A 6296-nucleotide genomic window follows, 5' to 3' on the forward strand; every position below is an offset into this window, starting at 1 on the left:
TTAGGCTTCGGCCCGAGCACCCCCAGCTTCCTGCCGCTGCTGCCATCAAGCATAGCTGGCTGGCTCCGCCTGGGCCCCTCCGCTGCCGCCATCAATGATTGCTGGATGGCTCAGCCCAGGCCCCAGCCTAAAGCCTCAGTCTGAGGCTTGGGGCTGACGTATGCAAATTAGCCGCCATCTTGGCTGTCGACTAATTTGCATATCTCGCTGATTAGCCAATGAAAAGGGTAGCGGTCGTACGCCAATTACCATGTTTCTGTTTTATTAGATAGGATATTTGTACATGGTTTGAAAGGTTTTCAATTTTGTGAATTGTCAGGGCACAAGATAGAAGCGACACAGCACATTTTAAAAATATAATCAGGTTTGAGATTATGTGAACACATAGATCTAGTTGAAAATTCTGGGCTATATCTAGATTACTAAATTTCAGTCATGCTTTGACTCTAATGCTACTTCCTTTGGAATTCTTTCATAATCACCATTGCACTGTTCCCCACCCTAATCCACCACTATGTGTCACATTAAACTGTTTATTTACTTCAGAACATATGTCAGTAATTTAAATGGTTTTATTCATTTGTATATCTGTTTCTCCCACTTTAATGTAAACTCCACACCAAGCAATATCTTATTTGTGTTTTTGACCACTGAATACTGATCTAAAAGAATACCTGTGGGATTCATAAATATAGAGTCTATAATAAATGCATAAATGAATACATCAGAAAAATAAAATAAATGAACATAGTAAACATTGACTATGCAACTTCATTTCTACTTGTGTTTCACTGTTCAATGCGATTCTCTGAGGTAATATAAACTTTTTAGGTAGTAAAATAAAAAAATAATTTTCTTCTAATTAATTTCTCATATGTAAAAATATTTAAAACAAAGCACTGTGAAAGATGTGAAATTATAACATCCACTCAAGAAAATCCCCTTAATAAGTCCTAAAATAGTCACATATCCTTATAAATTCAGGATTTGATTGAATCAAATAGTGTTGGTTTTTTATTTAGTTTAGTATAGCTATGCAAAAGCATGTGAAACGAGAACCAAAAGGGGAATTGTGGTAACTTGATATATAATACTGATTTTAAAGATAAAATTATTTGTCATGCAAACATTTTAACAGATAAGTCTCCATTTACTTGTGAATTCTTGAAACAGGGTAAATTGACATATCACTCACTGTTCTCTATGCAATCACAGAAACTGCAATCAAATGTGGCATTCTTAAATCCAGTTGTCAAGCCTTATTCATGAGTAGATCTTGTGAGGAGTCAGAGTAGGCAGCTGAATATGTCATATGACTTGAAAGCACTGAAAATTATTTTTACTTAAAATATCTTCCTCATTACCTTTCTCTGTACATAAAATTGCATCTTAAAAAAACTCTTGGGGTTTTAACTTTAATTTTACATAATACTTAGAAGTATGACTCTTCTACAAATGCTCTTTGAGAGTTCATCTGGAGATTCAAGGAGGACTTCCCCCTTATCCTCACCTAAAGAATTTATTTCCTATTTCCAGGAAGTTTTTCCTATTGTGAAATTAAGATATGATACATAAAGAAGGGAAAAGGTTGCTCTGTAGGTGGTCAGATCAGCCAAATCATACCTGGGAATAAATGGTTTCTCATGTTGCAGTCAGGCAAATGTCAAATGCCTTTATAGGGGGTTAGTTGATCAAAATTAGATGACAAAAGAAAGATTGTGAGTAGAAGGAGAATACACACAAAAATCTTATAATGTTTTATTTAAAAGAATATTCAGTCTATCTCTTCATCTTACTAAGGATCTGAGGACCCAAGAGATTGTAATTTGCTCAGAGCAACACAGTTTTAGATGAGAAATTACACCCACATTTTCTGACAACTGTCTCTTTTCTACTATGTACAACTACTTTCTATTCAAATTAGAGAGAAAATATTGTTGGACTTTAATTAATCTTTTTTGTCTTTATGTGTTGTTATTTAATTGAGTTATAATAAAATTCATTTTAAATGAATTACCCATCAAAATGAAGCAACATATTTAATTTGTGAAACAAATAAACAAAATAATAAAACCTCATTCCAGTACTGAAACAATGTTTGGCCCACTTTCCAGTTTTAACTTGAGTAATAAATATAAAATATTCAATCATCAATACTTCCCATTCCCCTTTTGCCTTTAACTTTACACTTAGCAATTAATACTCTTCAACATACTGTATGCTTTCCTTGTATGTTATATACATACTAGAGGCCTGGTGCTCAAAAATTTGTTCACTCGGGGAGGTCCCTCAGCCCGGCCTATGCCCTCCTGTAGTCTGGAACCCCTCGGAGAATGTCCACCTTCTGGCTTAGGCCTGCTCCCCGGGGGATTGGGTCTAAGCTGGCAGTCAGACATCCCTCTGGCAGCCCTGCAGCACTCAGGGGATATCCACTTACCAACAGGGAGCAGACCTAAGCTGCAGTCAGACATACTTAGCCCTGCTGAGGAGGCGGGAGAGGCTCCCACCACCACTGCTGTGCTGGCAGCCGTCAGCCTGGCTTGTGGCTGAGCAGAGCTCCCCCTGTGGGAGCACACTGACCACCACGGGGCAGCTCCTGCATTTAGCATCTGCCCCCTGGTGGTCAGTGTGTGTCATAGTAACCAGTCATTCCCAGTCATTCTGCTGTTAGGGTCAATTTGCATATTACTCTTTTATTATATAGGATAGGGGCCTGGTGTACCGGTGGGGGCTGGCTGGTTTTCCCTGTAGGGTGTCCCGGATCAAGGTGGGGTCCCGCTGGGGTGCTTGGCCAGTCTGGCTGAGGGGCTGAGGGCCGTTTTCAGGCTGGCCAAGCCCCCTGGCAATGGAAGCTCCCAGCCTCTCCTTTTTTCTCTTTTTATTCTGGGATTTATTTACCTTCTATAATTAAAACTTTGTAGCTGTGAGTGGAGCTCAGAGCCGGCCAGGGCGGGTGGGAAGCTTGGCTTCCTCCATCGCCAGGGGCAACCCAAGCCTCCTGCTCGCTCCAGCTCCATGGCCACAGCCGGCTGAAAGCAGGTATCTGGGGTTTATTTATCTTCTATAATTGAAACTTTGTTGCCTTGATTGGAGCTCAGAGCCGGCCGCAGCAGGCGGGAACCTTGGCTTCCTCCATCACTGGAGCAATCAAGCCTCCTGCTTGCTTCAGCTCCGTGGCTGCTGGCCGCCATCTTGTTTGGTTTAATTTGCATATAGTTGTTCTGATTGGCTGGTGGCCGTGCATTAAGGCATAGCGAAGGTATGGTCAATTTGCATGTTTACCTTTTATTAGAATATATATATATATATATATATATATATATATATATATATATATATATATATATTCCCTGCACCATCTATAGGAATTAAACTTTGTGAGGGAGCATTGATTTTTACTAATTTTGTTCATTGCTATGTTCCAGGTGGCTCCAACAATTTGGCACATATTCAGTATTCAGTAATATATTCTGAATAAATAGATGGATGAGATTTGAGATAAGAGAAACACAATCGTCATTAAACTAAAATGTTAACATTAGCACTCTTACCACTAACACATATCATTTTTAATGCCAAACATAACAAATGAATGGCAAAAATGCAGATGTTTTAAACAGGCAGTGACAAATGAGTCAAAGAAATTCCACAGAACATGATAATTTTAGAGAATAGAAAATCTCATATTTTAGTGGGCTGTTACTTTACAGTCCAGATGCCCTTCTTTTTTTTTTTTTTAATATATTTTATTGAGTTTTTACAGAGAGGAAAGGAGAGAGATAGAGAGTTAGAAACATCGATGAGAGAGAAACATTGGCCAGGGCTGCCTCCTGCACACTCCCCACTGGGGATGTGCCTGCAACCAAGGTACATGCCCTTGACCGGAATCGAACCTGGGACCTTTCAGTCCGCAGGCCAACGCTCTATCCACTGAGCCAAACTGGTTTCGGCCAGATGCCCTTCTTAACTGAATACTATCTCAGAGCTTCTAGAGTTACATGACAAGTGACTACAAGCTTTCTGGGATTTATTTGTCCATATTCTCCTTCCACTTTTTTCAAAGTTTTATAATGGACAAAAGATAAAAAATAGACTCAGTAGCTAGATACTCTTTAATTAGCTATCTTGAACAGAAAGTTTGTTTCAAAATGTAAAAAAAGAAGAAGAAGAATCCAGAGAACAATTAAAGGTATATAAATAAAATAAATATAATATGAAACCAGCTGGTAAAAAGTCAAAGATTTCTTGATTTTATTTCAGTGTTAATAGTCTCTAATGCAGGGGTCCTTAGATTTTTAAACAGGGGGCCAGTTCACTGTCCCTCAGACCATTGGAGGGCCGGACTATAGTTTAAAAAAAAACTATGAACAAATTCCTATGCACACTGCACATATCTTATTTTGAAGTAAAAATACAAAATGGGAACAAATAAAATATTTGTATGTGCATGTGGCCCGCGTGCCGTAGTTTGAGGACCCCTGCTCTAATGTTTAATTATAAGATAAAAATTTGTCAATAACTCAGTTTTGACACAAACATAATTAAAAACCTTTGTTCTCCATATCTCTTGAAAAAATGAGAATAAATAATTTGATGTTTTGATATAGTGTGTGATCACTGGTATCAAAATCAATATTTTTAACCTATCTATAATGAGAAAGTTCACTGCTTATTACAAAAGTATATAACCATGTCCACTTTCTAAACTTATGAGAGAGAGAGAGAACTCTTTTAGCAATATAGTGTATCTGTTTTGATTTTGGTTAACTGCTTAGCATTTCAGCTTGTCTTCAATCAACACAAAGCTTGTCTAATTCATTGACTCTGTGATTTAAGATTTTCATGGCATATAAAGAATGTAATTTAAAATGTAATTATATTGAACATGGGTTAACAATCTTATATGTTAAAGTCAGTTCAGTCTATTATATAAATTAGCTCTTAATCATGAGCTAGGCATTTAACACTAAAATACTGATTACAAGAAGGCCCACATCTCCAACATCCTCAATCTTATGGCACATAATCATCATAGCAAGACTATAAAAAGAATTCTGATTAAGATAGAAGCAGTTACAGATAGATCATAACATAGACAATTCTATAGAACACAGAAAATAAAAAGTCAAATAGTTACAGCAGGTGAAAAATAAATGTAAGGTGATTAAAAGATTGAGGTCATTCATTGTAGGGGTAAGTGATTTTTCTATAACTAAATAAGCCTATATTATAATATAATGAATTTTATAGTAAAACTTAATCATCATTAATTTAAGAAGTGTGTTTACATTTTTCCCTTTAGGTTTGAATAGAAGTTTATAATTTAGAATGTTTTCTGTTAGAAAATTCAGTAGAGAAATCAAAGGATTTTGGCTCAATAAATGATAAAGAAAATAAGGTAAATAATAAAAAAGTATTTTTATTTCTCCTTCCTCTCTTCCTGCCTCCTTCCCTCACCATTTATCCTTCCAACATTCAAACAATACTTATTGTAAACAAATTATATAAAATTCTACTTGGTACAAACACTATAAATACAAATTAGACAAAATATCTAACTTCAAAAAGCTTTCAGTGGGGAATCGGAAATATTGTCTAATGATATTTAAAAACTCATAGGATTAATATATGATAGAGTAATCAAACACCTCCTCTTCTCTCTTCCTCCACATGTCAATGTTTCTCTCTCTTCACAACACATATATTCAGTAGGGTACAATAAAAATTCATAGATGACTATAGAAGACCATAAATAAATAAAATTTTAATACATTGATCTCAAATCAGTGTATCTCACACTTATGGATGATAAAGAGCCAGTTAACTGGGGTTTTGAAGCGTGTGCTTTTCAGACAGAAAGAACGGTTTCTAAATCAGTCATAGACCACCTGATTGACATGGTGTGCCCTTACTCTTCTTCACGGGACGGTAGGCTCTATGAAGGGAAGTACTGGTCCATCAAGCTCATTGAGTTTTTCTAGCACATAGCACCATGCCTAGTACCTAGTAGCTACTCAATGAATACATATTTCACAAATGAAGAGTTTCCAAAATTTAAAAGTCCTTTTAAGTCCCTGCTAGAAAGCCACTGTTATCCACTTTTAAACTTGTTTTATATTTTACTCTAGGGTAGATTAAGTCCCTTGGTATAAGTTTCAGTAATACCTCATAATTGTCTAACATGTCACTTACTACATTTGATAATTACTAAGTAACTTTATTATTATTATTTTTTTTTACTTTCTGTCTTCCCCTCTAGACTGTAAGTTCCATGAGGACAAAATAAACTACTTAGT

The sequence above is a fragment of the Myotis daubentonii genome, chromosome 2 (assembly GCF_963259705.1).
Source record: "Myotis daubentonii chromosome 2, mMyoDau2.1, whole genome shotgun sequence".
NCBI classification, from domain to species: domain Eukaryota; kingdom Metazoa; phylum Chordata; class Mammalia; order Chiroptera; family Vespertilionidae; genus Myotis; species Myotis daubentonii.